Source organism: Hirundo rustica, chromosome 5, assembly GCF_015227805.2.
Source record: "Hirundo rustica isolate bHirRus1 chromosome 5, bHirRus1.pri.v3, whole genome shotgun sequence".
Classification (NCBI taxonomy): Eukaryota; Metazoa; Chordata; class Aves; order Passeriformes; family Hirundinidae; genus Hirundo; species Hirundo rustica.
In genome coordinates, this window is record NC_053454.1 from 24,288,791 (window position 1) to 24,310,714 (window position 21,924).

A 21,924-nucleotide genomic window follows, 5' to 3' on the forward strand; every position below is an offset into this window, starting at 1 on the left:
TGGAAAACATCATTACAGTAATTTTGAAAAAAAAAAAAAAATAACTACAGATTGTTATCAGTAGTTTTTCTTTTTTATGTCAGGTTGTAACAAGGACAAGCCAATACAAGGTAGAGTCCTTGTCTTGGACAAGTGGTGCAAAAGGTAGGTGGTCTTTCCATGGCATGTGACTTCTGAGATCCCAAGTAGCTGGATAGAGTTCAGGTAAAATAGTTCCAGGTGCAACTTTACATGGTCGCTCATCAAGGTGAAGGCTCCTCTCCCAGTCAGCTTCTATCCTCCAAGTGGGAGGTAAAGCATAGCAATCACTTTTGGAAGTCATTTGGGAATAGTTTATGATTTCCAGTTTAGACTAAGAAATAATTCTTGCTTTCTTACCTAGCTGGTATAGTCATACAAGTTGGGGAGAGAAGAAAGAGAGATATATGGTTTAGATAGCTTTTTTTCCCCCCTTCCAATCCCCTTTAAGTTAGGAAGAGAGGGAGGATAGGGCACAAGCAGTTCACTCCTGTCAAGAAGGCTTGTCAGCTATATGAAAAAGGGAAATATATCTTTATACACTTCAGAAAAGCTAAAAAGTTCCATATGCTCTCATTTCACTCTTATAAGTAGTATTTTAGGAAGAGATGGGCAAGAGTTCCTGCAAAGAAATGGGAATCAACTAAAGAAACAGATGAATATTGAGAGAACCCTAATTCATGTGAAAATAGTTATTAGAAGATGATATTTGGATGGGTTATTGTCCACCTGCCATGGATAGGGACACCTTCCACTAGACCAGATTGCTTAGAGCTCAATTAAGCTCAGCTTTCACATTCACATTTCATATTCACAACTTCTCTGGGAAACCTGTTTCAGCTTCACGCCACATGCACAGTAAAGAATTTTTTCCTAATATCTAATCTAAACCTACCCTCTTTCAAACTGAAACCATTCCACCTTTGTTCTGTCACTACATGCTCTTGTAAAGTCCTTCTCCATCTTTCTTGTAGACTCCCTTCATTTACTGGGAGGCTGCAAGTGGGTCACCATGGAGCCTTTTCTTTTCCAGGCTGAACAATCCCAGCTCTCTCAGCCTTTCCTTGTACAAGTGGGGCTCCATCCCTCCACGCATCTTTGTGGCTCTCCTCCAAGAGGTCCATGTCCTTCCTGTGCTGGGACCCTAGGGCTGGATGCAGCACTGCAGGTGGGGTCTCACCAGAGCAGAGCAGAGCAGAGGGGCAGAATCCCCTCCCTCCCCTGCTGCCCATGGTGCTCTGGATGTAGCCCAGGACACATTTGGCTCTCTGGGCTGTGAGTGCCCATGGCTGGGTTGTGTCCAACCTCTCACTCACCTGCACCCCAAATCCTTCTCAGCAGGGCTGCTCTGGATCTATTCATCTCCAACATGTGTTGGAGATGAATATTTGCTTTAATTTAGAACAAATCTTGCACTAATTGATTTTTAATTTCAGGAGGCCAAATAGCCTGATTGAGCCAACCTAAATTTAAAGATAACTTTTGATTACAGTCTTTCACTGGTAAAAAATGAAACATTCAATATTTAAACATAAAATAGTAACTTTAAAGCTTTTAATATTTTACTATATTGTCATTATACTAGGCACATATATGACATCCTTTTACAATTACAGACAAAAAAAAAAGTAATTTAAATAATGATTCAATACTCACCTCATTTATATCTTTGTATATGTTTAGCAGATCACTTCTTGAAATTATTATTTCTCCAACCACTTTATAGCTCCGCTTGGGAATATAATACAAGTTATTCTATCACAGTGGAAGGAAGAATGTGAATATTCTTAAATATAAAAGATAAGTGTATATCAGGTCACACTGCACAATGAGATAACTGAAGGCTAATAATCCAAAACACTATTTTCAAAATTACATCACAGGTTAACACCACTGCTGTTGTCTGTATTCACTCTTTGGTATACAGAGTGATTAGCTTTATTGTAAATAATACTGCAAACAATTTTTAGACAATGGAATATAAATCCAGGCAAATTAATATTCCTTCTGGGAGATGATAGATAATTTATGGCGTGAATTTTGTGAAGTTTGAGTAATATGAATTAGCTACAGACAGTCTGTTTTTATGAACAGAGGCACCTCAAACTGTTTTCTCTCTAATTATTTTGTCTGCTTGTCTCATTTTTGTCCCTACCTAGTTTGTGATAAAATGTTTCCATGGAAGAGAGTAAAAAAGATCATAGTTTTCTGATACCTTTTGTGCTTACAAAACTTTGGTGAAACAGGAAAAAAAAAATAAAAAAGAAAACTCATTTGTAGAAAATGGTATGAACTGTTACCCTGTTTTTTCTGAGCCTTTTGATTTTCTTCAATGGAGTCAGATCTTTTTAGTTATTGTACAATATTAAGAGCAGTTTTCTACCTTTCCCACAGATGTAACATAAACAAATCCTTTGTTTTTCATTCTCTGTCCTTTGTTTGCATATTTCTAACCTGAAAACAATTGTAACTGACAATTCATCTGGCCACTGAGGCTGAGGGGTGGAAACCCCAAAAAGCCAATCTTCTGCTAGACCCACAAATGTATAAAAAGTAAAAAATAAACAAAGGGGCTCTCTTCTCTCTGCTCTTTCAGCTGGGAGCTGGATCAGAAGAACCTCTACGAAAATCTCTTGTCTGCGTGTGATTGCTTTGTGTGTCTCAGTGACATCGAAACAATAGATATGACTTCATATAAGTCATAAATATGGCATTATAATTATTGCTTAATAAACTTTGGGTGTTCATAATTTTTATTTGGGGAAAAAAAAAAAATAGTTTGAAAGTTTCCATTCTCTGTCTCTGCCACTAGAGAAGAAAAGAGCAGGTAGGCATTTTTGCTAACATCAAAACAGTTGAAGAGATTATATAAAGCTTTTGACACATGTTGGAATTGGGAATGAAAATGCTTTGCTTTTTAGACCTTAGGTGTACAAGAATCCACCAAAACTCTGCCAATCTACTGACTCCATGAGGAGAAACTAATTACTTTGGTTTTGGAGAGTCAGAGCTTGCTTACCCTGGGGAAAACATGCACTCACCCATGTCCAGCATTTAATTTGGATGCTTTAAACTGGTGCCATTACTTCCAGGGACTGGGGCAGTATGAGCTGAGAGGGCAAGAAATGGGTGCTGTGCGTCTCTGACCCTGTGATGGTACAGCTGCAGGCTCACTCCAGCTCTCAGTGAGATCTTTGGTATTTCTCTGTTGAATTTCAGTCCCTGACTGAATCAAAATTATATGAATGACTTAAAACCGTTCTTACCAATACACCAAAAAGGGTAAGATCCTTCATAAAACTCTGTTGCAAGAGACATGTACAATACAAATTCATTATAACATTTAACTGACACCACAGAAAGATGAATAGTGCTACAAATTAAATTGAAGATAACAAAATGAGAAGCATAAAACCCAAAATGGTTTTTAAATATGTCCCATTCATAACTGTACACAACAGTTGATAAAACTTGTTGGCCTTCATATATAACTTAGAAGGTAAAGGGTAATAATAAGGAAAGCTACTGATTATGAAAATCTACTTTATTCTAGATTGCTCCATAATACATGAGAAGAAATGAAAACATTCTTTTATTTCAACAAATAATCCTGAAGAGAGCAACATTTGTACAAAGCAGAGATATTTTTGAAGTGTAATTTTCCCTAACCAGGGAAAAAGAATGTGTAATTTTTGCTCTATTTAGAAAGTAGAAACTGATGAAAAGAGGGGGAAAAAATGGTCTAACTACTGTCCATATCTATTATATTTTTGTAATATTATATGACATTTCTTGGCATTTTCTTGATGGCTTTAATTTGAAAGAACTGTAGCATTAAAAAAAATATTTTTGCCATCTTTGAACAGAAGAAGGAAATTCTGAAGGAAAACATTCTGGCCTGAAGTAGCTTGCTTTCACTTGTTAGGTTGAAACACTGTATGAACATCTTGACTGATCTTTAGCAGAATACAAAAATGTCAAAATTTGATGATAATAGTCAAAATGTTCTGGGCGAAGAATTGGGACATAAAACTACAGGGATTGGCTACCCTGAGGGAGAGAAATTGCACTGACACTGGTTTTGGTTTTAAGCTGCAGTAGCAGAATAGTTTCTAAAGAAAGGGAGGAGAAGAGGGTGCCCTGCAACACTGACTTGCTCTTCATTAAAGGAGGATAAGGGAATACTCTGATTAGCAGGAGAAATAATTAAAGGAATTTTGTTTTCTCAGAGGTCACAAGATCAGACTTTGATGTCCCAAATGCAATCACTGAACAAACCATTATATATCTTATTTAAGGAAAATACATGAATGCTATAGCTGGTGATGCAATCATATGGATTACACTCTTAATTATTTTTATTGTCTTCCTTGAAATTTTGTGCCTTTATGTATTTTCTTACAGAAGGGGGAAGAAAATACCTTAGTATAGTCAACAGCTAAATTAATGTTCCTTTTGAAGACCTTAGCAGCTTTCTAAAGCCTTTCTGTGAATCACAGTGAAGGAAAAAAATTCAATCTCCATGAGGGGTGGGGGTGTTATTTTAATTTAATTTTCTTTTCCATTGACCCTTTCATTTTCTAGATTTTAGTGCTTTCACCATGAAATAAATTTCATTTAATCTAAGCATGAGGACTCTTAATTATATTGGAGGAGCTCTTAATTATGTCATTTCCAATAATGGTGGAACTTCTTTTTGTCTGAGACTAATCAAAGGTAAAAGAAGTCAGAGTGTACTTTGGAATTAAATTGGAATAGTTTTGTGCACTGTGACTTCACACCAAGCAAATAGTCCTTGAAGAACTGATGGTCTTCCTTGATACAACTTGTGAAAGTTGTGAAAATTTCTTTTATACCAGGTGAATGTTTATTATGTCTACTTATTAAAGTCTAATACACAAAAAACGGGAGTAATCATACCTACTGCGTTCCTTTACAAACTCAGAAAGGAAGAGGGACATAGATATGAACTATGATCAACCACTCGAATTGTCCAGTGCTTCTCCTAAAAAGCAGCTACCAAAAAACAATGTTTCTTCAGAATGTTTCTTTTTCCAAGAAAAAGGAAAAAAACAAAAAAACAGTCCAGGGAACTTCTCTGCCCTAGCTAGCTGAAACTAACTAAAAGCAAAGGAAATCTCTGTCCTGCAGTCTCTGCAAGCCTCCGCCGAACACCCCGTCAGCAGAAGAATGTGGAGGAGTCAGGTAGTTTTCTCAAAACAAACTCCGCGCTTCTCTCTGCTCTTAGAACCAGTCTTAAAGGCACAGGACTCAATATACAGCACAAACAGAACAGACAATTGGGGATACAAGCATCATAAAGTTACCCTAGGACATTCCACCCCTTATCCCCATATCGTCAATTTGCTAAAACTAATTTATACTCTAGCTCTACACACACATACATCTATATAAAAACAATATGCAATATACAGCTACATACAATGGCAGTACCATTCAGCACACAGTGATAATTACACACGGTTCTCACCCAACAATCAAACCTCCCTGGGGTACACATCGTGTGGTTCCATCTTTCTGCATTACCCACCGTGTGCAGCCTGGTCCCTGAGCAAGGACAATCCCACAGATGGGATCCTCTGTACTTGAAGCAGAATCGATCCAAACTGTCTTCCCTAACAAACCTCTTACATGTAAGAGGTTTTTTTCTTTCAGATTTTTTGATGTCCTGAGATGGAGACTGTGCTGGTTTGGAATGGGGTAGGATTCATTTTCTTCATAGTCACTAGTATGGGTCTATGTTTTAGATTTATGCTAAACCAGCGCTAAAAATACAGGGATATTTTCAATACTGCCGAATGGGGCTTACATGGCATCAAGGCCATTTCTGCTCCTCACACCACCCCAACAGCAAGAAGGCCAGGCATGCAAAAGAATTTGGGAGGGGACACAACCTGGACACATGACCCCAATTGACCCAAGGGATATTCCAGACCATATGGAGTCATCTTCAGTATATAATGCTGAGGGATGAAGAAGGAATGGGGGACATTTGGAGTGGTGGCATTTGTCTTCCCAAGTCAGTATTATGCATGATGGAGCCCTGCTTTCCTAGTGATGGCTGAGCACCTGCCTGTCCATGGGAAATGTTTGTCAAATTTTATTTGCATGCATGGCTTTTGTTTTCTCTATTAAATTGTCTTGAACTAAACCCATGAGTTTTCTCACTTTTGCCTTCCTGATTCCCTCCCCACCCTGATGTGGAGGGAGTGAGGGAATATCTGAGTGGGGCTTAGTTGCCAGCTGGGGTTAGACCTTGACAAAGTCAATGCATGTGATTATAGAAGTTGATTAGAGAGATGTAAAAAACATTTTCAGAAACAAAAAACCTAACGTCTTATTAAGCAAATATGCAAAGAAAATTTTCTCTTTACTGGAATTTGGTTTTAGATGTAATACCAGAAGTCAGAATGTACAGACATTTAGGATGAAATGCTCAACTCCTGTAAAACTGCCAGCACAGTTGCTCCTAATTTTCTTTGAGGCAAAGATATATGGTAACTAGCTTTCTTAAATAAACAAAGGAGATATTCACACAAAAACTTGAGATTTCAAGTATAAAAGATGCTTTAAAGAAATTTAATTTTCCTTATAATATTCAAATTTTTCTCTTAGGGGAATGCTTATATTGCTTTCCAGTGTGCAGTTTGAACTTGTTAAGTTTTGCTATTTAAGAGTATAAATCGATTCTTATGTTTCAATAAAGCTTGTTCTTATTTCAATTAATAAAAGAATATATGTAAATTAAATAAATCTGTGGTTCAAGCATAGCACATATAATATCTCACAGAGTTCTACTACATCTTGCTATTTTTACACAGACAAAATATCACAACTTCCTTTGAGATAGGGATGGACACAGTAGATCCACAGAATTTAAAGCTCCTAATAAAACTAAGAATTGAACCAGGGACTACAGAATTCTTCAAGCATTCATAGTCTTGTCCAAATCCTTTTAATATGATTTTCCTTGTGGAAAAACAAACAAACAAAACCAAAACCAACAAACAACAAAAAAGCCACCAAAAAAAGCAAACAAAACCAAGCCCAAACAAAAAAAAATGTTATCAATTCTGTTCTCAGGTTTCTATCCTTCTGTAACCCTGCAGGTATCTGTAAATTCAATAATTTTTCTGGAAAAGGTGGATGAATTGGGCTAAAGTAATATACTTTTCTTTCTGAATGAAAATGTAATGATAAATGTTTAAGAATTTGTGGATTTTTGGATGCAGTCATACCAGTGTTTTTGTGGTTTTCTGTCAGTTACGTTTCTAGGCAAACACTTTACTGGTGTTTCAATTCACCTTTCAAATAATTCACAACTCAAAAAAATATTAGTTTATACAAAACTGGATTGTGTTCTAACTGTAAGACTGTATAACAAACAATATTTGCACATTGTTAAAAAAGCATAAACAGTACTTGGGTCTGGGCAGCTTCGTTTAGCCACCCTGGAAGGATTTCCTTCTTGCAGAAACGGAATTGGCCACTGAGGAGCCCTAAACTAAATAGCAAAATAATTTTTAAGTGTTGGAAAAGAAGAACCTTGCAAGCTGTGACGTTTGGAAATAATCTGCAGGTTATAGACATATACAATCTTCAGGATAGAGTGATCATTGAGGGTATATGTCTCACTGTTTCTATGAATTTGAGATGAACAAAATTAAATTTCCCCCATAAAGTGGAAACAGTGCTGCTCCCATGAAGATATGGGATTTACATATTCTTATCACTCAACCTAATATAATATTCCCTAAACAGGCTGGTTAATTTGCTGGGGGGAAACCGATTTTCTCCTCTTCCTGCAATACCTGCAATACTTAGAATCACAGAATTATGATTTAGACAAATTGTTTATAACTGATTTCTGCACGCTGTTCGGTTTTTTTTGTTTGTTTGTTTGTTTTTTACTTAAGTTAGGAGAGTCAGAAAAAATGCCTCTGGTAACTTTCGTAACTTAAAAAGTCTCAGACATGGAGCCACAGATTTAATTTAGATGTGCAAAGGAACAGAGTTCTAGAACGAAGGAGATTTTTCTTGAGATCTGCAGTTAGTTTTTACTAAAAGATGAGGTTCTTTAAACTAAATTAAACACCAGAAGAAGTTTATTTAATTTTACGTTATTTGGTGGTGCTAGACTTGACTATTTCATATAGCTTTTCTAGAGTTAATTCTGTATATCTATGAAACACAGGATGCTTATTAAACCTAGGCTTGAATGATGATCCTGGTCAGTACTGCTGGAACAGGACAAAGGGATAAAAGAAAAAAATTGTGTAAAAGGGCTGTAAAGTGTTCTTAAAATTGAATAATGGCAGTACAACTGGTACAAAAGAAGGTGAAAATATCCAACATGAAAAATTTGGTGTCTTGTAGGCAAGAATTATACATATGGAGTATCCCAATAAAAAGGTCATATATTCAATGGCTGATATGAATTTCTGCAATAAAGTCATGGTTACCCAGCAGAAAATGTCAAAGGAACATTAAAAGACGACTGTAACTGATTTGTCAGTGAGACTATGACCTATTGCTGTGTACGGGCTGTGGAAAAGGTAGATAGGGATACTTCCCTTCATTCTACTTATGTAGCTGTTCTGAGGCATCCTGCATAATGGGAACCAACCCAAAAGGTGGTGGAAAGAGCTTATTGAGAAAACCCTATGAAAAGCTGGTCATGATACTTTAAGAAAAACTGAACTCTTAAAGAACTGCTATTAAAAAGACCTAGAATGGTGCTCTGTGGCAACTAAAAAGGCCCAGTTGGCTTATCTTTGTAAAATTAAGGCTGAGTAAGTGGATGAACATTCTCTTTAATCAATATATCAGGAACCAATTTTAGAAAAGTTAAACAAACAAACAAAAAAATCAACAACAGAAAACAAGACAAACAGAGGACTGCATGACATAGTCTCTTTAATTTATAATGTTTCCTCCCACAACTAAGATTTGTGATTTTTTCTGATTTATTCACACAGAAAATTCTAACTTGCAGTGCAATGCCAGGTTGTGCTATGATAACATATAGTTAAGGGTTAGAAAATTCATGTATCTCACCAGGCATTGACACAACCCTCAAAAGATCAGAAATAAGCAATTTTATCCTGTTACTTATTCCCTCTATGTTTCAAATCAAAGATAGCAGATGACCCAGCTAAATATGGAAAATTTAAATACCAAGTAAACACCCTAATAAATTGCCTGCCAGCAACCATTTAAAAAATTATTGTGCTTGGAAACACTGAAATCACCTATGTTGTCAAGAAAGAAAAATTCATTTATAAATGATTTATCAAATCTTAATTTATCACATCTATTATAGATATTAAATATTTTTCCTGGTTTTTACACATTCATATATTATACACATTTTTAGTTGATGTAATTCCATCATTTCAAAGAGATGGAAATTACCAAAAATCCACATTAGAGTAGTACTAATGTAGAAATAAATAGGACTTTTTAAGAACAGCAGTAAATGCATTCCTAAAGGAACCAATGGGCAAAAAGCCTAGAATTTCATATTCCTGTAGTAAACACTGTAATGAGGTCCCAGTTCAGGACAAATATTTATAAAACTGCCTTACACACGCGCTAATCCATTCCCCCATAGTAGTCACAGCACAGCTCTACATGTATAATGGATAGCTTCGCAAATTCAGATGAAATTCTTATGTCTGCATGTGAGAGACAATAGCTTTCAGAAGACTGTTAAATGATAGATGAGACCTGAAACCATCATTAATAAGATAAAAATTAGTAATGTATTCATTAAGTTTGAATATTTATTTTGATACCTGTTTATATCAAACAAAAATATTACAAACCTCTTTCCCCAAAAATAACTCGAGTAGAGAATACATTACTATGCTTTTCTTTACTTACAGAGTTCTCTGTGCAAAATAAGGTGTTTAATAGTAAACAAAAAGCCTGGTTTTCTCCAAAAGCTTTTAAACTATTCTGGCTTGTACCTGCGTGGCCGCTTTTATTTCTTTGCTGTCAATGCATTTTTAATGTTTTTAAATTGCCTTGTTCTTACTGACTTAGGCTGAAATTCTGCTGGCATCATCTGTGAAAGGTTGCCAAATAATGGTTAATTTGCCACTGCTGATTTCCCAGTGGAGGAGACAGGTTTTCCCAAAGTAACTTTATGCATGTAAAAGCAAGAGGGCAGGAAAATCAGGAAAGTGGGCAATTCAGTAAAGCCAACTGAATGGAGTAAAGTGAAGAAATAGATATTTTTGGGGTAGGTACAATAAATTTCTACCAAGAAACCTGAGACAATTCCATCTCCTCAATCTGTTCCTATCCCATTTCCAAAGGATAAGAGCAATAACTGTAAGTCAGTAATGTCTCATATCTATGGGAATACCTGTTATCAGCCATACACAGCCACAAAACAGTTGATCGTAATTGATTCTAAATTTTTACAATATTTTTTTTTTTTTAATTGAAGATAATTCTCCAATCTTCCTCTGAGATTTGATGCCAGAAAATTATTTCTTAGAGCCTAGGGCTGTAAGGGGACAGAGATCTAGATGCCTTTTGCCACAAGATATTAAATTTCATCCATATAGCCAATAGGAAGCCTAAATATTTTAGACTAAGTTCCTGAAACTAAGCTGTGAATCAGAGCCAGGGTATGCAACTTGGAGGGAACTGATTGGTCAAGAGGCACACAATTGAACAGAAAAAGAAAATCATATCCTACACTGAAACAAGGTATTTCATGGCAACAAAAAAAATTATGGCAATTAATAGGAATCCAAGTATGCAGATAACATTAGTTGAGGAGGTAAGGCCTTACCTGCCTTATTTCACAATGTCAGAAAGACTCATATTCTACAACATCAGAATTGTCTCTGAAACTACTGATTATGTATGGCTTCTTTCAGCCCCCATTGACTCCTGTAAGTTTTGTGTGCATTTAAGAATTCAAAGAGGGAGTGGTAGGTTGAGTCAGCTATCAGCCAGACACCAACACAACCACTCATAATCAGACTGGCTGAGGAGAGAGAAGACCTATGGAGGAAACCTGGTGCAAATACTCTGCTCAAGCAGGGCCACCTACAGACTGTTTCCAAGGAAGGGTATTGAACGTCTCTAAGAAGGGAGATCTTAGAATGTCTCTGGACAAACTGTGCTAGTACTCAGTCACCCTCACAAAATAAAGTGTTTACTGATTTTTAGAGAGAACCTCCTGTGTTTTAGTTCGTGTCCATTGCCCCTTGTTCACAGTACTTGGGTCCTGCTGAAAAGAGCCAGGTTCCCTCTTCTTTATAACTTTATCCGGGTACTTACATACGCTGATAAGATTCCTCACTGAACTTTGTCTTCTCCAGGCTCTCTCAGCTTTTCCTTATGTGGCGGTGCAAGAAGTGTTTTGTTAGGTTTTTATAAGAAGTTTATGTTATGGTTCATTTCACTGTATCCCCAATGCTGTAACCCTTTTGTGTTTTCTGTATAACAAGGTGTTTTGTGTCAGTCTTCCCACGCCCCACCTGACTTGTAACATCCCCTCTGCCCCCCCTCGCTCTAGGGCAGCCTGTCTATCACGTTGAGGAGCCCTCCCAGGTTGCGAAATCTCAGGGAGAGGGATTCAGGTGATAGGTAGCATGGGGGGAATTCTTTTCCTCTGGAGGTGGTTGGTCAGAGGCTTGGGGGTGGGCACACTTTGTTACCCTCCGGATCTACTGATTTGTTGTCTTGTTGTAGCCTCCCTGGAACCCCTCCCCCACTTAAAAGGGATAGGAGGGAGATTCAAACTCTCTTCAGCTCTGCTCTTGGTCTCTGGCCTCTCTGGCCTGAGATTTGGACCAGCTGTGGACTTCCCGCAGCTGGCCAGAATAAACATCTTTTAACCAGCTGAGAGACAGCCTTTTCTTCAGCTGCCATTGCTGTCATGACACTCTTGGGTCCAGCTGCCGCTGACAAACCGATCCAGCAGGTAACAGCGTGGGTGCCGATGCAAACTGGGAACTTCAGTGGCTGTGCTGACCAGAGCTAGCCGGAGGTCAGCTCCCGCCCAGTGCAGGATGGAACCAGACACATCCTTATATGAGAGATGCTCCAATCTTTTAGTCATCTCAGTGGCCACCTTTGCTGAACTACAGTATCACCAACTCTCTGAAGACTGGGTAGTCCAAAACTGATGGGGAGCACACTCATTCTCATTTTCTCTGGAATGGGGAAAAAAGAGAAAGAAGGTAAGAAAACTCATGGATCAAAATAAAGTGAATCAAAAAATGCACACTTGAATAAAGAATGAAAAAAAGGCACTTTTCTGTACTTCTTATAAACAGGCAGTTGTCCAGCCGCATCTCGGAAAGGAAGACCTTTGGTCCACTCACAATGGTTACCTGGAAAGAAACTGTAACCACATATGTACACCCCCTCCCCCCCCCCCAGTCCTTTCCTTGAGCTTTTATTGTGAAGGATGACATCATATGAAATGGGACTGGTTGGGATGGGGTAGTACAGGATAGCCCTTTGGTCACTTTGGGTCATGGTTTTGTCCCTTCTAGCCTTTCCCACTCCCAGACTACTCATGTGGAGGACAGAGTAGGAGAAAGATAAGACCTTGATGCTGCACAAGCACAGTTCAGTAACAACTAAAGCTCTTAACTGGCGTATTTTCAGCACCGTTTTAGCCACAAAACCAAAATACAGTAGCATACGGGCTTCTCTGAAAGACATTAATGCCACCTAGACAGACCCAGGATCAGACATAAATGGAGAGACTTTTGACATGAACATTCTTGAAACAAAAGCATGAAATGAATGAAGATATTATGTCTTGGTTTGGTCCGGTGGTGAAGGTGCTGCAACCTCCCTCGATAGAAGCATCTTTAAAAAGACACCTAGATCGATGGAGACACAGGCACTCTCAGGCGCAGAGTGATGAGGTTTTTGGTGCACTCTCAGGTACAGAGTGATGAGCTCTTTTGTGAGGCTGCCTGAGCAGCAGAGCCTTGTTTGCCACGCAGGGTGAGGCAGGAAGTAAAAGCAGTGAGACCGGGTCTTTTCAATCTCCAGGAGAGCTTTTCTATTCCATGAGATCTGGAGGGAAAAGAGTTGGCTGGCCCCAGGGGAGACAGACTATATAGAGTAGCTAGGAGCGGGGTTTCATAACTTGGCCAATGGGGAAAGGAATTGGGAAAGGGACCAATCAGGGAAAAGATCCAAAACTGACCAACCAGGAACAAGGAAAATAACCAATAGGGTATAGAATATTAGCATAGAACTGCAAAGGCTCATGGGTTGAAATACTTTTGCTCACCTTGAGCTAAAAGAAAATCTTTCAAAGGGACTTCCCAAAGGCGAGTCACTGTAAACTGAGGCAGCCTAGGGGATGCACACTCTCCAAGGGAGTGAATCATCCAGGGACCACCACAGAAATAAACAAGAGAAGCGGGGGGAATATAGCATGTTTATTACGTAAATGAATGTGCATTTTTCCTTAATATAAATTTGAATTCTGTGAGATTGAGAACATTCTGGAATCAGACCTGATTGCAACATGGAAAAAGACACAAACATCCACAAAGGTCTTAGTAGATCCTGAGAAATCGTACAGAAATAAAATCCTTCCTCCGAAGTCCTGCTTTTCATTCTGACCTTCACTTACCTATCTGATCTCAAAATCATATGAATTTATTACAGTGCTTGCCTATGCAAGACTATTCTCCTGGTATTTGTGCTTGATTAGATATGACTGGTTAAGCTCACAAATAAAAAAACTAGGTTTCTGTTTACCTATTGCTGCTGGAAGCCTAAAGCTTCCTGACACAAACACAACTTCTAGAATTAGGCATTTGAGTAGCAGTCATAGGGAAATTTTGCAAATTGAACATCCAGTTTTGTCTTTTTCACCCAAATTCTGATGGCTAAGGACAAACCCATCTAAGTCACGTCAAGAAAGATGCAGACTGAATCATCAACCCCATACTGATACTGATTCCACTCCATTTTCTTTTGCCTTTTTTTTTTTTTTTCCCATTTTTATTCTTCTAATATCCTTTCTTCAAAGCTCAAAGTGTTTCAGAGTACTGTGACATGGCACTCCTAGAAAGTGCACTTTTGATTCTTACCTAAAAAGTGCCTTTCTGATTGCACTTTACAATGAATACCTGGTATAATATCACAATATATGTAAGAATGATTCAGCAGCATTCATTAAGACAGGTCTTTAAACTAAACTGAATCAGTGTGTGGTTCAGAAATTTAGAACCAATTAGAGCCTCTCTATATTAAAATCTGGTGCTCAGTCATTAAATGAAATATTTTACAGAGTCTGACAGAACTGATGGAATAATCTGTTATGATCTGTGTATCATCTCGTTTGTGACAGACTTATTTTCCACACCAGAAAAGTATGGCTTGCGGATTATGGAATTCTTAATTCAGGAAACCTGAATGGGAAAGTGTAAAATATGAATTTCTCTGTTATGATTAATGAAAGAGAACTAGGTTGAATAAAGTTAACTATCAGTTTTAATTACATAAATATGAGACCATTACGTATATAAAAGCTTGCATTTTGTGAAAGAAATTTTCACTGTTATATGTGAAACTGTAAAAAAAATTAGTGATCCTATAACTGAAGACTATACCATAGAGCAAAGAGGCCAAATTTTATTGATTTAAATTCTGGAATGCCTATATTTTAATAACTGTACTTTCAAAACTCATTTAGATGTATTTTATATTCATTTATATTTAGGTGTAAAAGATTTTATTTTCCATACCTTTTAATTGTCTATAACAGCACCAACTTTATAGCTACAATAATGATCACTGTGGGGACTATCGTACACCCAAAACTACAAAATCAGGGAAGCTACAATAACAGTAATAAAACATGTGTAATTCACATTTGTACATTTCCTTTGTTTTCCCTCATTGACATATTTTGTGGGTATGTTTAATTTGAAATGTGGTAATCTTTTGAAAACCAAATAAATTAAAATAATTTTCCAGAGCTTGCTTTCCTTTTTCTGGTTATTATAAAGAACAAAGTTAAATTTTTATCTCTAAAATTAGAAATGTACTAAAAATATTTCTTACAACTAGTGGCGAATTGTAAAAGTCAGAACTTCATTAGATGAAAAATACCAGCGCCAAAAAGGCAACAATTGTGCAGTCAGTAATTCGTAAGGTTGTTGCCAATTAATTATGAGGAAATGTAAGAATAACAGTGGAGGGAGACATTAGAAATTAAAGCAAGATAAGAGATTCCTCAAGTGAAGAGAATTTTTTTCAGTTTCTGCTCAGTGTAGCACTGCTCTTTAGATTAAAACAAACAAACAAACAAACAAACAAACAAACAAACAAACAAAAACCCACCAAAAACTTCCTCACAAGAAATAACTTCCACTGGTAAAAGCTCTCTCTGATGCTGGAGATTTGGGTGAAGTAAATGCTCCTCTGACTCAGTACAAAGACAAAAGACACTTCACTTGAGTCCAACCTCTCCCTTTAATAATTCAAAGATGTTCTCTTTTCTTTAAAAACAGCTCTTTTTTTTTTTTTTTTTTTTTTTTTTTTTTTTTTTTTTAATTCATTTTACAGGTAATGTTGAGGCTGTTTCTCTAAATATTCCCACTTTCCATGGAAGGTTATTTAATTATTTTCCTGTTACTTCAGTGAAATACTCATAAGCAACCATTGCTACACATAGAATGAAACACTATGTGTTTCCCATATAGATTTATTTATTTAAGAGGAATTCACAATGGTACTTATTGAGACTATTACAGGTGAATTTGATTTATTCTGTTTTGATTCTAATCAGCATCAATTCCTTCTTGTAAGTCCAATAAATACCTCTGTCAGGGAGGTCTGACACAATATATAGGAGAATAATGAAAGTGCACGTGGGAGCATGAGATCATTGCTCAGAAAGTGAAATTTGCCTGCTTATGAAATGAAGAGAATCATGTGAGATTGGGTGTTTATCATTTTTTTTAGATCTATCAAGGACTCAAATAACCAAATTCATATTTAAATGGAAATAATAGCCCATAATAGGAAAAAAATTGGACAGATAGTTGATGATAGTAATTACATACTGTCATAAGTTTACAGTAGCACTCGAGTAGGATATGACATGTAATTGATATTTTATGAGTATAATTTGCCACCTCTGTGAAAAATTATAAGGTTTAATTCATTGTCAGACACTGGTCTTTACATGGTGGGGCCTCTGTTTGCTGAGTTGTGACCATTACACAACTCTGATACTGGTAGACAGTTTGAGTATCAAAATATCAATCTATGAATTCTGAATGTGGTAGGTCATTGGAGAAGGGAATACAGGTGACCATGTCCCTGATAAGTAACAGCTGTGTTAATTATCCAATACAGCCTAACCCCTGATGAGTCACAGCTATATCCAATAAAGTGTGATATAAGGGGGGGGAGGGGGGAATGTTACCTCATGAGGGGGTTATGAAGGAGAAGGATGGTAGGGAGAGATAATCACTGCTGTGAGGCCACTCTGGGTCTGCAGTCAGAGCCTGTTGTTGGAACCTGCAGTCACAGTCTAGGTAGGTAAAAGCCTGCATTCGGAGTCTGCAAACTGATACTTGCAGTCATAGCTTAGCAGGAAATAACCAGCACTCAGAGGCTGCAATGGAAACCTGCAGCAGGCGCTTGCTGCAGCCAGAGTCAGTGAATAGTTGGAGTCAGGATGGCTGAGCTGTAAAAAGGAATGAACCAGGACCCTTCTTGTGCTGTGATAAACAAGAAGTCTATGTCTTGGCTCATTTCAAAAGAGGGTAGGTTTAGATTAGATTTCTTAACTGTGAGGGTGCTGAGGCACTGGAACTTGTTGCCCAGAGAAGTTGTGAAAGCCCCATCCCTTGAAGTGTTCAAGGCTAGGTTGGATGAGGCTCTGAGCAAGCTGGTATACTTGAAAGTGTTCTTGCCCATTGCAGGGGGATTGGAACTAGATGATATTCGATATCCCCTTTCAACCCGGTCATGTGACATTTAAAAAGACATACCAATGTGAAATGCAATTTCTCTTTCTTACTTTTACTGCTCAAGACAAGTAGTTCATGTTACAAAAACAAGAAATATAAATCTGAAAATGCTCAAGAATGGAGGAGAAACATTAAGTTCAAAGTCTGTACTGCAGCTGAGGTGTAGAGATTTCCTTTTAAAACTTCTAAGTTGTGTATATATGTGAGAAATAAACTCTCAGCATTCATTTGTGAGATATGGAAAGATATGTTTGAGAATCTGGAGTCAACTATCCACATTATTGTTCCTCACATGAGTGTTTTTTCATGCTTGAGCTCCTGTTTTAATTTGGGTTTAGGAAAAGCTACCAATTTAATTAAGCAGCAGTATAATACATCCTTTAAAGACAGAGGGTAGGTTGAATACTTCCATAGCATTCATTCCTAGGACAACAATTGCTGCTAATAAACCTTGAGCTAAAGAAACTTGATAAATACCATGGCAGAAGTATTTCTTATAATTTCTTGTAATTTCTTTCCACTACAGGATTATTTATACCTCCTTTCTGATCTGTGATCATTGCAGAAGTAAAAATGGAAAATATAGATACTGAAATTTCTGACAAGTTTTTCTTACAAGTTTTTTCTGGAATATAAGCAGCTATCCCAGGATATCCTGGGATATATCCAGGATTCCCACCCACTTCTTATAGTAGTTAATAGGAAAAAGTGAGAGTTGTATTTATAATTTGTTCAGATCCTTACTGGAGCTTTTGAACTTTTAGAACTCAAATATCAGAGACCATCCTCTACAAAAGGATGAAGCTTCAAAATCTACTACCAGTTTATTAATAGTAACAGACTAATTAGAGCTGTAATGATTAAATATCCTTTTATTAGGCCATATTAACAGCCAGCAGTGAGAAGCCACCAGGTGAAACAGTCTCAGACAAAATCTTTTGTATTTCTCTGAAGCAATTCTATATTTTAAAATTAATCTGAAGGAGCATAAGAAGAGTCAGGTTAAACTTGTAAATTAACAGTCTCTTTTTCTTTGTAGTAAGGATATCATTGAGTTTTCTATATAGTTACGAGAACTTTTCTTCCCTTAGAATATGCTTAGGTAGCCTATTTTCCAGACTTCAGCTGATTTCAGTTATCACCTTCAGCATCATGCTTTCTTACTAGCCTTCACCAAAGCAATTTTTACATTATATATTTAATTTACTTTGAAGCCTGGCTGGACTAATACAATGTTTGGTATTAATGGTTAGATGCTCCATCTCCCATTGATCTTATGAATTAATAATTTCAAGTCTTCTGCTCATACTTTAATTCACATAGAAAGGTAAGAATGCTTTTTGAACCGCAAATAAGTGTACTGCTGCTTACCTTTTTGATTGGATTGTGTTCAGAGCTCGTGTACCAGTTCAGAATATCCCTAGAAACAATGGTAAGCTTTTTCCCCCTATTACTCAGAAAATATGTATGTGTTAATTTCTGACAGGTTATACTATATAAAGCATACAGTTTCAAATCATCTGACAGGCAATCTAACAACTACCATGGCAGGACCATGTGCAAATTCTCAGGAATACCGATGTTTACTGTCTGTTTAAAAATCACTCTCGATGGATAGAGAATGAGCAGCAGCATAAAAGCTTTCAATTGCTGTCCGTCCAATGATTTTTCCACTCCATTTTTCTTCCAAAGACAGTGACCTAGTAATAATGAATGAAGATAATAGGCAATATGGCAGGCAAAGCTGACAACTTACAGCTTTGACTTTGGTAATAAAAATAATTTTTTAAAAAAAAAATAAATTCCACCCCCCCTCATTTGAATATCACAGGAAACAAGTCAGCAGTTCCCAGAAACTGTCAGGTCCAGTGCTCCTTCTCCTCTGCCAGGAGTTCCCATGGCAACATCTTCAGCTGAAGTAAAAGGAATTACAGATATTTCTTTTTTTTTTTTTTTTTTCTCCTGGCTCCCCCCTTCTTCTCCTCTCCTCTCTGTAACAGTTCAGAAAAAGTGTTGTTCTCTAATCTTTGGGGCACTGAGAATTGCCATTGGGCCACCCAGCTACATGTTCTCTGTTTGTTGCATTTGAAAAGTCTGTCCTAGTTCTCCTTTGTCTCTTGGGTGTCTGATTTACTACATCAAACAAGAAAAAAAGGCAAGAGAGAATTTCAGGAGTAGAAGTTCTTACTGTGGGGGGAGATGATAGCCCAGAGCTGTCTCCAGTTCCGGTGCTTGAAAAACACAGCGTTTTCAGTTTCTTCTTTAATCTGACTGCAGTTTTCCAAGGAGTGTGGCTATAATCCTTAAAGATAAGACAACACACATGAACTGTGGCATCTAGCACCATGACTGCAGAATATTTGCAGATCCTTGGATTTGTGTTGGTGAATTGGTGCTCTGATGAGATTGGTGGTGGCTTTGGCCACATTTGGCAACTGATAAAGGCCTATAACTACAACAATCATCTGTGAGAAAATAACCTAGACCTGGGTGAATTATTTTGAAAATTTTGTGAAAATATCATCAAACTGTCACTCAAGAATTAATTAACTTTTTTTTTTTTCTTTTAGCTTGCAGGCCTACTTGAAAGAAAAGCACAGTGACAGGCGTATAACACCCAACGCTTGCTCAGGCTGTAGTTCCAGTGAGACCATAAATTCTGGGTGCTCTTGCACAAAAATGGAACAGGTTGCTCTTGGTGGACCTGCTGCCAGCTGTGGTGAAAACAGTGAGTATTCTTTGCTAACACACTCAGCTTTGAAGAGAACACATATCCAGGACGAACACATGCATGGCCCAGACATCATGGAGAGGACCAAAGCTGTCTGTGTTTGTGGTGTGCGAACAGAAAATTATCCTCTTTCTCTTGTTGTTGCTCAAGGTGTGTTTACTCCTGCAGTGGACCTAAGATTTCCATCTCTGCCCCTGGGTCAGGGTTTATTTCAAAGTGGCATTTGAAGATGTGAGGACAGACAACCAAGACAGATGTGGAGATGCTTAAGACACAATCTGTCCTTCAGAGAGCTGGAATGTGCTCCCAGATGTGGTCTGGGACAACACCAGGGGCTGCATTTTGCTGAATCTACTCTGTGCTAAGAATGAGGATGATTCAGGCTTATGTTTCTGAGAAGTTAATTACTTAGATGGAAGGAGAGGTTATGCAAGAAGGAGGCTGTAACTGTTAGATCCTCCTAAGTTTTGTTTTGAAAATTATAGAACAGAGCATCATCAGTACTGTACTATCCTGCTCTGCAACATTTCTCAGTGATGATGTTTCAGGTAGCTGTTTTCATCATCCCTTTGGGTGCTCAGATGTAACTCTCACATCCCCCACACTTTGTGTGTAGTATAGGGATGTCAGCAGCCACCTTTGCTGACCTCAGCCTCAAACAGACATGAATCCAAGCACATATATTCAGTTTTAAATTGCTGACCTACAAAGCAATTTAAGATGACAGAGACTTGAAAAGATAAATGAAGAATTTTGTAATATATAATAGAAATTGCCAAAAAAATATATATAATCAGAGTGGTAGCAACTACAAGAGAGACTGTATTAATAGTTTTTGTAGAATGTTTAATACTTTCAACTTAAAAGTATACCTGACACGGGACTGCAGGAACTGCATGAAATAAACTAATTTGTTTGGTTCGTTTTTTTTAAGAACTCTTCCTGAAAATTTGATGAGGTCTGGGATTGCTTTTATCCCTAGAAAAAAGCTTCTGCCATCATTTGTTACCTCAATGGATAGTATGCTTCTCATCTTTACCACTCTAAACCCAGTGAGAAGCTCTCTTGGAAGCAAACCTACAGCAGATACCAGACTTCAGAGCCCTAAGCTGAATCCTGGAACTTCGTGAGCAGAATTTCTCTGTTGCTGTTACAAGGAATGAATAAATATTTTTTGTAAAATTAATGAAAACCAGTACTGATTTAAATTTGTTTCAGAAATTCTGAAATAAGTAGGAATATTTGAGAATTTTCTTGCAGCAGAAGCATTCAATAAATCAAATATGCATATCCAGTCCAGACTACAGCTTTGCGCTTTATGTTCTAAATACATAATTATGATCACTAATAATCTTAAATACAGAACGTTCCTTTCTTCAAAGGTGTGAAATACCAGCTCAATAGTCCAAGTTTTGTTCTTGTATAAAAGAAGTTGAATGTGTCCCTGCCATGATCCTGCTTTGAGCATCTTAAAAATCTCCCTTGTTTCTTTCATTCCATTTAGTTGCTGACCAAAATAACTGTGCCTTCAAAATCCTGTACAGTTATTTTTGTATTACTGTTCAGGCTTTGTCTTGTAACCTAATTATCAAGTAAAAAATTGGTATAATCTCTCATGGAAAATCTCTCATACACTTTAATTATGAAGAAGCCTGTCACCTAACAAACAATGTAACAGGTGAAGGTTCTCCTCTGATTCTCCACTGACTCAACATTCTGTCTGTTCCCATTTCAGTTAAGAGAACTCTTGGAACAATACAGCACATGGAGGTTTTCCTCTTCTCTTGACAAATGTTGTACAACAAAGACCTGCTCTGGTAAGAAACTAATATATGATGATAAAACAGATACTAGCAGTTAAATAAAGATCTCATACTCTAGACCACCAATAATAATGATGTATGTCTGTATGGTAGGAACATCTCACCATCCTATGTCAAATATTCTGCTTGTCTCATAGTACATATAATTGAATTTTTTTCCCCCCATACAGTTCACTTGAAGTTCTTATATTATTCATGTATGAAGTACTAACTGGAATTAATTAAATACTTTCACACAGTAATAAAACTAATGAATTGAGCAGTAAGGTTTAGGTACAAGAGCTTAGGTATGCTAACAAGTTACCATGTGTCAGCTGTTTCATGAGAAGTGTGCAAAAATACATAA

At 37.2% G+C, this 21,924-nt stretch overlaps 1 long non-coding RNA gene across 1 annotated transcript; it reads left to right on the forward strand.

Annotated features, from left to right (window-relative positions):
• Positions 1-16,469: 16,469 nt before the first annotated feature.
• LOC120753425 (uncharacterized) lies at positions 16,470-21,580 on the forward strand. Its single transcript, XR_005701097.2, has 3 exons — positions 16,470-16,586; positions 19,595-19,752; positions 21,491-21,580. It is a non-coding gene; the product is annotated as an uncharacterized LOC120753425 (long non-coding RNA).
• Positions 21,581-21,924: the final 344 nt, after the last annotated feature.